Source organism: Hemiscyllium ocellatum, chromosome 33 (genome assembly GCF_020745735.1).
Source record: "Hemiscyllium ocellatum isolate sHemOce1 chromosome 33, sHemOce1.pat.X.cur, whole genome shotgun sequence".
Classification (NCBI taxonomy): Eukaryota; Metazoa; Chordata; class Chondrichthyes; order Orectolobiformes; family Hemiscylliidae; genus Hemiscyllium; species Hemiscyllium ocellatum.
Window position 1 is genome coordinate 20575938 of NC_083433.1, and position 10750 is coordinate 20586687.

The following is a 10750-nucleotide window of genomic DNA, read 5'->3' on the forward strand; positions in this document are numbered from 1 at the left end:
TGTCCCCGATCACCGGGAGAAACCTCTCTGCAGTCGACCTGACGTGCGGTGGCTCCGGCCCGTGCCATCTGATTGGTCGTCAGCGCGACCTACGCGGCTACGTAACAGATGGACAGAAAAGCACGGGGAAAGCACAGCGACTGCTGCAGAGTGATCTTCCGGTCTGGTTGGATATCTTGGAAGGAAGGTAGACGGTAAGGGAATAAAGGAACTTTGAATATCATCAAACTGATGGAAAGGATAGTCGGCAAATATGACCTCCACCGTTGGAGTATTAATGTGCTATCGCTTCTCGGCCTTTTGGCTTGGAATATGTGTAGTTTCGGTTCTTATCAGTTTAATCGCTGATATCTCCCGAAGGTGGGAGTGTTTGTATTAAATGGATTTTTGGAGCAGGGAGATGGCTTAAGGGCTTGCTCTGTCCTCTCCATGTATCAGCCTGGTATTGCAGTGTTTCCAGGAATGGTGCACCCAACGCTTACCCAAGTTCAAAAGCAGGTGAATGCAATGTGAATCTCTTGCCTTTGCTAGTTTGCCGTGTTGATGGCAGTCAGTGATTGTTGCATCTATTGTCTTTTCAGTTGCAGGAAACTATCGTCTTTTGTTACGGGTTTTCTGTCTTATGAACCTGCTCTGCAGTTACCTGATGAAGGTGCAGCACGCAGAAAGCCAGGACAGGGGTAACCCCAACGTGCTACAGGGAACATTCTGGAACCAGGGGCCTGCCAGGAAGGTAACTTGCCAATTTAAATGAATGGATTTGCCCTTGTCTGCCGTTTTGGGCTTCTGCGGTCGTTCTTGAAACGTATCCCACCGATGGTACGGCGGTGGCGGGGGGTGGGGTGACTGCTGTAATTTCAAAGAACCCCGTTGGGCTGAAACCTGGTGTTGTGGGATTTTTAACACAGTCAAATCAGGTTGTGGGATCCCATGACTCAGCCAATGTCAAATGGCTATCAGATCAGCCCCCACAGCCCCTTCCCAACCCCCCCGCCTCCCCCCCCCACCCCGAGGCAACAAATTTATCCTAATATTTTCTTGAACAAGAAAGAAATGTCTTTGGTCTGTTTCCTGAATAGAGTGAAACCCCCATCTCTGTTTGTTTCTTCGCAAACTACTGTACGGAAGCGACCTGCTTTAGTAGCTACGTCTGTACGTAAAGATTATTCACGCAGACGATCGCCCAAGGCTGGAACTGGCTTCAGCTCCCTGGTGCCACCAGGCAGCCGTACTAACCACTGATCCACTGTGCCACCCGTACGATTTGGAACGATTTGTCATCATTTGCGGTGCAAGTAGCGAAACAGTTGTCAGTTTGTCAACTGGGTCGGATTATAATGTTGTCAGCGATCTGCAGCAATGTGAACGGAGATGTCGAATCGAGCTGCTGGGGGTGATGAGGCGCGCTTGCAACGTGACATGTTTACACGGGGAGATCAGCTCCCTCCCCATTCTCCACAGAGAGTCGGATACAAGTAGAGAGGATATTGAGAGTGGACGATAAAGAAAGGGTGCACGGACGTAATTCGCTTTTCGCAACTTTTCGGATTGATGCGGAATGCCGAGGAGCGAATCCTGTACGTGAGGGAAACGATGATTGGCATTTATGGGCAAGCTACACCAACACAAGGGGAGGCAATGAATAGGATCTTTCCGTCAAGGCCAACATTTCTCGCCCATGCCGAGATCAGCCTGGTGGTGAGCTGCTCTCTCGAACCGCTGCAGTCCAAGTGCTGTCGGTAGCCCCGCGATGCTGTTTGGGCGGGGATTCCCGATTTTGACCCGGTAACACCGGAGGAACAAAGACATATTTGCAATTCAGGACAGCGAGTGTCTCGGGGGGGGGGGGAGAACTTGCGAATGGTGGTGTTCCCGTGGATCTGCTGCCGTCATCCTTCGAGGCTGCGTTGGCCATGGGTTTGCAAGGTGCTGCCTGAGGAATTCTGGTGAATCTTGTAGATGCCGGGGGAATGAATGACCCTGCCGGGGGAATGAATGACCCTGCCGCCGCCGCTGTCCCCGATCACCGGGAGAAACCTCTCTGCAGTCGACCTGACGTGCGGTGGCTCCGGCCCGTGCCATCTGATTGGTCGTCAGCGCGACCTACGCGGCTACGTAACAGATGGACAGAAAAGCACGGGGAAAGCACAGCGACTGCTGCAGAGTGATCTTCCGGTCTGGTTGGATATCTTGGAAGGAAGGTAGACGGTAAGGGAATAAAGGAACTTTGAATATCATCAAACTGATGGAAAGGATAGTCGGCAAATATGACCTCCACCGTTGGAGTATTAATGTGCTATCGCTTCTCGGCCTTTTGGCTTGGAATATGTGTAGTTTCTGTTCTTATCAGTTTAATCGCTGATATCTCCCGAAGGTGGGAGTGTTTGTATTAAATGGATTTTTGGAGCAGGGAGATGGCTTAAGGGCTTGCTCTGTCCTCTCCATGTATCAGCCTGGTATTGCAGTGTTTCCAGGAATGGTGCACCCAACGCTTACCCAAGTTCAAAAGCAGGTGAATGCAATGTGAATCTCTTGCCTTTGCTAGTTTGCCGTGTTGATGGCAGTCAGTGATTGTTGCATCTATTGTCTTTTCAGTTGCAGGAAACTATCGTCTTTTGTTACGGGTTTTCTGTCTTATGAACCTGCTCTGCAGTTACCTGATGAAGGTGCAGCACGCAGAAAGCCAGGACAGGGGTAACCCCAACGTGCTACAGGGAACATTCTGGAACCAGGGGCCTGCCAGGAAGGTAACTTGCCAATTTAAATGAATGGATTTGCCCTTGTCTGCCGTTTTGGGCTTCTGCGGTCGTTCTTGAAACGTATCCCACCGATGGTACGGCGGTGGCGGGGGGTGGGGTGACTGCTGTAATTTCAAAGAACCCCGTTGGGCTGAAACCTGGTGTTGTGGGATTTTTAACACAGTCAAATCAGGTTGTGGGATCCCATGACTCAGCCAATGTCAAATGGCTATCAGATCAGCCCCCACAGCCCCTTCCCAACCCCCCCGCCTCCCCCCCCACCCCCGAGGCAACAAATTTATCCTAATATTTTCTTGAACAAGAAAGAAATGTCTTTGGTCTGTTTCCTGAATAGAGTGAAACCCCCATCTCTGTTTGTTTCTTCGCAAACTACTGTACGGAAGCGACCTGCTTTAGTAGCTACGTCTGTACGTAAAGATTATTCACGCAGACGATCGCCCAAGGCTGGAACTGGCTTCAGCTCCCTGGTGCCACCAGGCAGCCGTACTAACCACTGATCCACTGTGCCACCCGTACGATTTGGAACGATTTGTCATCATTTGCGGTGCAAGTAGCGAAACAGTTGTCAGTTTGTCAACTGGGTCGGATTATAATGTTGTCAGCGATCTGCAGCAATGTGAACGGAGATGTCGAATCGAGCTGCTGGGGGTGATGAGGCGCGCTTGCAGCGTGACATGTTTACACGGGGAGATCAGCTCCCTCCCCATTCTCCACAGAGAGTCGGATACAAGTAGAGAGGATATTGAGAGTGGACGATAAAGAAAGGGTGCACGGACGTAATTCGCTTTTCGCAACTTTTCGGATTGATGCGGAATGCCGAGGAGCGAATCCTGTACGTGAGGGAAACGATGATTGGCATTTATGGGCAAGCTACACCAACACAAGGGGAGGCAATGAATAGGATCTTTCCGTCAAGGCCAACATTTCTCGCCCATGCCGAGATCAGCCTGGTGGTGAGCTGCTCTCTCGAACCGCTGCAGTCCAAGTGCTGTCGGTAGCCCCGCGATGCTGTTTGGGCGGGGATTCCCGATTTTGACCCGGTAACACCGGAGGAACAAAGACATATTTGCAATTCAGGACAGCGAGTGTCTCGGGGGGGGGGGGGGGAGAACTTGCGAATGGTGGTGTTCCCGTGGATCTGCTGCCGTCATCCTTCGAGGCTGCGTTGGCCATGGGTTTGCAAGGTGCTGCCTGAGGAATTCTGGTGAATCTTGTAGATGCCGGGGGAATGAATGACCCTGCCGGGGGAATGAATGACCCTGCCGCCGCCGCTGTCCCCGATCACCGGGAGAAACCTCTCTGCAGTCGACCTGACGTGCGGTGGCTCCGGCCCGTGCCATCTGATTGGTCGTCAGCGCGACCTACGCGGCTACGTAACAGATGGAGAGAAAAGCACGGGGAAAGCACAGCGACTGCTGCAGAGTGATCTTCCGGTCTGGTTGGATATCTTGGAAGGAAGGTAGACGGTAAGGGAATAAAGGAACTTTGAATATCATCAAACTGATGGAAAGGATAGTCGGCAAATATGACCTCCACCGTTGGAGTATTGATGTGCTATCGCTTCTCGGCCTTTTGGCTTGGAATATGTGTAGTTTCTGTTCTTATCAGTTTAATCGCTGATATCTCCCGAAGGTGGGAGTGTTTGTATTAAATGGATTTTTGGAGCAGGGAGATGGCTTAAGGGCTTGCTCTGTCCTCTCCATGTATCAGCCTGGTATTGCAGTGTTTCCAGGAATGGTGCACCCAACGCTTACCCAAGTTCAAAAGCAGGTGAATGCAATGTGAATCTCTTGCCTTTGCTAGTTTGCCGTGTTGATGGCAGTCAGTGATTGTTGCATCTATTGTCTTTTCAGTTGCAGGAAACTATCGTCTTTTGTTACGGGTTTTCTGTCTTATGAACCTGCTCTGCAGTTACCTGATGAAGGTGCAGCACGCAGAAAGCCAGGACAGGGGTAACCCCAACGTGCTACAGGGAACATTCTGGAACCAGGGGCCTGCCAGGAAGGTAACTTGCCAATTTAAATGAATGGATTTGCCCTTGTCTGCCGTTTTGGGCTTCTGCGGTCGTTCTTGGAACGTATCCCACCGTTGGTACGGCGGTGGCGGGGGGTGGGGTGACTGCTGTAATTTCAAAGAACCCCGTTGGGCTGAAACCTGGTGTTGTGGGATTTTTAACACAGTCAAATCAGGTTGTGGGATCCCATGACTCAGCCAATGTCAAATGGCTATCAGATCAGCCCCCACAGCCCCTTCCCAACCCCCCCGCCTCCCCCCCCACCCCCGAGGCAACAAATTTATCCTAATATTTTCTTGAACAAGAAAGAAATGTCTTTGGTCTGTTTCCTGAATAGAGTGAAACCCCCATCTCTGTTTGTTTCTTCGCAAACTACTGTACGGAAGCGACCTGCTTTAGTAGCTACGTCTGTACGTAAAGATTATTCACGCAGACGATCGCCCAAGGCTGGAACTGGCTTCAGCTCCCTGGTGCCACCAGGCAGCCGTACTAACCACTGATCCACTGTGCCACCCGTACGATTTGGAACGATTTGTCATCATTTGCGGTGCAAGTAGCGAAACAGTTGTCAGTTTGTCAACTGGGTCGGATTATAATGTTGTCAGCGATCTGCAGCAATGTGAACGGAGATGTCGAATCAAGCTGCTGGTGGTGATGAGGCGCGCTTGCAGCGTGACATGTTTACACGGGGAGATCAGCTCCCTCCCCATTCTCCAGAGAGTCGGATACAAGTAGAGAGGATATTGAGAGTGGACGATAAAGAAAGGGTGCACGGACGTAATTCGCTTTTCGCAACTTTTCGGATTGATGCGGAATGCCGAGGAGCAAATCCTGTACGTGAGGGAAACGATGATTGGCATTTATGGGCAAGCTACACCAACACAAGGGGAGGCAATGAATAGGATCTTTCCGTCAAGGCCAACATTTCTCACCCATGCCGAGATCAGCCTGGTGGTGAGCTGCTCTCTCGAACCGCTGCAGTCCAAGTGCTGTCGGTAGCCCCGCGATGCTGTTTGGGCGGGGATTCCCGATTTTGACCCGGTAACACCGGAGGAACAAAGACATATTTGCAATTCAGGACAGCGAGTGTCTCGGAGGGGGGGGAGAACTTGCGAATGGTGGTGTTCCCGTGGATCTGCTGCCGTCATCCTTCGAGGCTGCGTTGGCCATGGGTTTGCAAGGTGCTGCCTGAGGAATTCTGGTGAATCTTGTAGATGCCGGGGGAATGAATGACCCTGCCGGGGGAATGAATGACCCTGCCGCCGCCGCTGTCCCCGATCACCGGGAGAAACCTCTCTGCAGTCGACCTGACGTGCGGTGGCTCCGGCCCGTGCCATCTGATTGGTCGTCAGCGCGACCTACGCGGCTACGTAACAGATGGACAGAAAAGCACGGGGAAAGCACAGCGACTGCTGCAGAGTGATCTTCCGGTCTGGTTGGATATCTTGGAAGGAAGGTAGACGGTAAGGGAATAAAGGAACTTTGAATATCATCAAACTGATGGAAAGGATAGTCGGCAAATATGACCTCCACCGTTGGAGTATTAATGTGCTATCGCTTCTCGGCCTTTTGGCTTGGAATATGTGTAGTTTCTGTTCTTATCAGTTTAATCGCTGATATCTCCCGAAGGTGGGAGTGTTTGTATTAAATGGATTTTTGGAGCAGGGAGATGGCTTAAGGGCTTGCTCTGTCCTCTCCATGTATCAGCCTGGTATTGCAGTGTTTCCAGGAATGGTGCACCCAACGCTTACCCAAGTTCAAAAGCAGGTGAATGCAATGTGAATCTCTTGCCTTTGCTAGTTTGCCGTGTTGATGGCAGTCAGTGATTGTTGCATCTATTGTCTTTTCAGTTGCAGGAAACTATCGTCTTTTGTTACGGGTTTTCTGTCTTATGAACCTGCTCTGCAGTTACCTGATGAAGGTGCAGCACGCAGAAAGCCAGGACAGGGGTAACCCCAACGTGCTACAGGGAACATTCTGGAACCAGGGGCCTGCCAGGAAGGTAACTTGCCAATTTAAATGAATGGATTTGCCCTTGTCTGCCGTTTTGGGCTTCTGCGGTCGTTCTTGAAACGTATCCCACCGATGGTACGGCGGTGGCGGGGGGTGGGGTGACTGCTGTAATTTCAAAGAACCCCGTTGGGCTGAAACCTGGTGTTGTGGGATTTTTAACACAGTCAAATCAGGTTGTGGGATCCCATGACTCAGCCAATGTCAAATGGCTATCAGATCAGCCCCCACAGCCCCTTCCCAACCCCCCCGCCTCCCCCCCCACCCCCGAGGCAACAAATTTATCCTAATATTTTCTTGAACAAGAAAGAAATGTCTTTGGTCTGTTTCCTGAATAGAGTGAAACCCCCATCTCTGTTTGTTTCTTCGCAAACTACTGTACGGAAGCGACCTGCTTTAGTAGCTACGTCTGTACGTAAAGATTATTCACGCAGACGATCGCCCAAGGCTGGAACTGGCTTCAGCTCCCTGGTGCCACCAGGCAGCCGTACTAACCACTGATCCACTGTGCCACCCGTACGATTTGGAACGATTTGTCATCATTTGCGGTGCAAGTAGCGAAACAGTTGTCAGTTTGTCAACTGGGTCGGATTATAATGTTGTCAGCGATCTGCAGCAATGTGAACGGAGATGTCGAATCGAGCTGCTGGGGGTGATGAGGCGCGCTTGCAACGTGACATGTTTACACGGGGAGATCAGCTCCCTCCCCATTCTCCACAGAGAGTCGGATACAAGTAGAGAGGATATTGAGAGTGGACGATAAAGAAAGGGTGCACGGACGTAATTCGCTTTTCGCAACTTTTCGGATTGATGCGGAATGCCGAGGAGCGAATCCTGTACGTGAGGGAAACGATGATTGGCATTTATGGGCAAGCTACACCAACACAAGGGGAGGCAATGAATAGGATCTTTCCGTCAAGGCCAACATTTCTCGCCCATGCCGAGATCAGCCTGGTGGTGAGCTGCTCTCTCGAACCGCTGCAGTCCAAGTGCTGTCGGTAGCCCCGCGATGCTGTTTGGGCGGGGATTCCCGATTTTGACCCGGTAACACCGGAGGAACAAAGACATATTTGCAATTCAGGACAGCGAGTGTCTCGGAGGGGGGGGAGAACTTGCGAATGGTGGTGTTCCCGTGGATCTGCTGCCGTCATCCTTCGAGGCTGCGTTGGCCATGGGTTTGCAAGGTGCTGCCTGAGGAATTCTGGTGAATCTTGTAGATGCCGGGGGAATGAATGACCCTGCCGGGGGAATGAATGACCCTGCCGCCGCCGCTGTCCCCGATCACCGGGAGAAACCTCTCTGCAGTCGACCTGACGTGCGGTGGCTCCGGCCCGTGCCATCTGATTGGTCGTCAGCGCGACCTACGCGGCTACGTAACAGATGGACAGAAAAGCACGGGGAAAGCACAGCGACTGCTGCAGAGTGATCTTCCGGTCTGGTTGGATATCTTGGAAGGAAGGTAGACGGTAAGGGAATAAAGGAACTTTGAATATCATCAAACTGATGGAAAGGATAGTCGGCAAATATGACCTCCACCGTTGGAGTATTAATGTGCTATCGCTTCTCGGCCTTTTGGCTTGGAATATGTGTAGTTTCTGTTCTTATCAGTTTAATCGCTGATATCTCCCGAAGGTGGGAGTGTTTGTATTAAATGGATTTTTGGAGCAGGGAGATGGCTTAAGGGCTTGCTCTGTCCTCTCCATGTATCAGCCTGGTATTGCAGTGTTTCCAGGAATGGTGCACCCAACGCTTACCCAAGTTCAAAAGCAGGTGAATGCAATGTGAATCTCTTGCCTTTGCTAGTTTGCCGTGTTGATGGCAGTCAGTGATTGTTGCATCTATTGTCTTTTCAGTTGCAGGAAACTATCGTCTTTTGTTACGGGTTTTCTGTCTTATGAACCTGCTCTGCAGTTACCTGATGAAGGTGCAGCACGCAGAAAGCCAGGACAGGGGTAACCCCAACGTGCTACAGGGAACATTCTGGAACCAGGGGCCTGCCAGGAAGGTAACTTGCCAATTTAAATGAATGGATTTGCCCTTGTCTGCCGTTTTGGGCTTCTGCGGTCGTTCTTGAAACGTATCCCACCGATGGTACGGCGGTGGCGGGGGGTGGGGTGACTGCTGTAATTTCAAAGAACCCCGTTGGGCTGAAACCTGGTGTTGTGGGATTTTTAACACAGTCAAATCAGGTTGTGGGATCCCATGACTCAGCCAATGTCAAATGGCTATCAGATCAGCCCCCACAGCCCCTTCCCAACCCCCCCGCCTCCCCCCCCACCCCCGAGGCAACAAATTTATCCTAATATTTTCTTGAACAAGAAAGAAATGTCTTTGGTCTGTTTCCTGAATAGAGTGAAACCCCCATCTCTGTTTGTTTCTTCGCAAACTACTGTACGGAAGCGACCTGCTTTAGTAGCTACGTCTGTACGTAAAGATTATTCACGCAGACGATCGCCCAAGGCTGGAACTGGCTTCAGCTCCCTGGTGCCACCAGGCAGCCGTACTAACCACTGATCCACTGTGCCACCCGTACGATTTGGAACGATTTGTCATCATTTGCGGTGCAAGTAGCGAAACAGTTGTCAGTTTGTCAACTGGGTCGGATTATAATGTTGTCAGCGATCTGCAGCAATGTGAACGGAGATGTCGAATCGAGCTGCTGGGGGTGATGAGGCGCGCTTGCAGCGTGACATGTTTACACGGGGAGATCAGCTCCCTCCCCATTCTCCACAGAGAGTCGGATACAAGTAGAGAGGATATTGAGAGTGGACGATAAAGAAAGGGTGCACGGACGTAATTCGCTTTTCGCAACTTTTCGGATTGATGCGGAATGCCGAGGAGCGAATCCTGTACGTGAGGGAAACGATGATTGGCATTTATGGGCAAGCTACACCAACACAAGGGGAGGCAATGAATAGGATCTTTCCGTCAAGGCCAACATTTCTCGCCCAGGCCGAGATCAGCCTGGTGGTGAGCTGCTCTCTCGAACCGCTGCAGTCCAAGTGCTGTCGGTAGCCCCGCGATGCTGTTTGGGCGGGGATTCCCGATTTTGACCCGGTAACACCGGAGGAACAAAGACATATTTGCAATTCAGGACAGCGAGTGTCTCGGGGGGGGGGGGAGGGGGGAGAACTTGCGAATGGTGGTGTTCCCGTGGATCTGCTGCCGTCATCCTTCGAGGCTGCGTTGGCCATGGGTTTGCAAGGTGCTGCCTGAGGAATTCTGGTGAATCTTGTAGATGCCGGGGGAATGAATGACCCTGCCGGGGGAATGAATGACCCTGCCGCCGCCGCTGTCCCCGATCACCGGGAGAAACCTCTCTGCAGTCGACCTGACGTGCGGTGGCTCCGGCCCGTGCCATCTGATTGGTCGTCAGCGCGACCTACGCGGCTACGTAACAGATGGAGAGAAAAGCACGGGGAAAGCACAGCGACTGCTGCAGAGTGATCTTCCGGTCTGGTTGGATATCTTGGAAGGAAGGTAGACGGTAAGGGAATAAAGGAACTTTGAATATCATCAAACTGATGGAAAGGATAGTCGGCAAATATGACCTCCACCGTTGGAGTATTGATGTGCTATCGCTTCTCGGCCTTTTGGCTTGGAATATGTGTAGTTCCTGAGGTCCAGAGGAAGAGATTCTGCTCGAGAGCTGCAGGTTCGACGCTGCAGAAGTGCGCTGGCGGGAGAAAAACCAAGGGGTTCGTGTTGCGAGTCGTTGGAGCTGCTGGAGACCATCGCTGGATCGTGATTGGCCGCTGGAGGATCGTTTGGTTGTGCTGACCTGCTCTTGGTGGATCTTTATGCTGGCTTCGGCCTAACGCCAATTCAGGTATCAGCCAACCTCAGAGCTATGGCCTCAGCAGCCGCTCGCAGCCCTGGCCAGGGCATTCGCAACACAGTCAGGGTGACTGTGAAGAAGGTGGAGGAGCACACACCGGTCGATCGGACGGTGTTTGTGAAGAAGGTT

General features: G+C 51.7%; 5 non-coding genes across 5 annotated transcripts; all 5 read left to right on the forward strand.

The window, feature by feature from the left end:
- Positions 1–284: 284 nt before the first annotated feature.
- Positions 285–476, forward strand: LOC132831897 (U2 spliceosomal RNA). The gene has a single exon (XR_009646847.1). It is a non-coding gene; the product is annotated as a U2 spliceosomal RNA (small nuclear RNA).
- Positions 477–2298: 1822 nt separating this feature from the next.
- Positions 2299–2490, forward strand: LOC132831798 (U2 spliceosomal RNA). Its single transcript, XR_009646749.1, has one exon. It is a non-coding gene; the product is annotated as a U2 spliceosomal RNA (small nuclear RNA).
- A 1825-nt stretch (positions 2491–4315) lies between these two features.
- On the forward strand, positions 4316–4507 carry LOC132831810 (U2 spliceosomal RNA). Its single transcript, XR_009646760.1, has one exon. It is a non-coding gene; the product is annotated as a U2 spliceosomal RNA (small nuclear RNA).
- Positions 4508–6326: 1819 nt separating this feature from the next.
- LOC132831821 (U2 spliceosomal RNA) lies at positions 6327–6518 on the forward strand. The gene has a single exon (XR_009646771.1). It is a non-coding gene; the product is annotated as a U2 spliceosomal RNA (small nuclear RNA).
- A 1821-nt stretch (positions 6519–8339) lies between these two features.
- On the forward strand, positions 8340–8531 carry LOC132831832 (U2 spliceosomal RNA). Its single transcript, XR_009646782.1, has one exon. It is a non-coding gene; the product is annotated as a U2 spliceosomal RNA (small nuclear RNA).
- Positions 8532–10750: the final 2219 nt, after the last annotated feature.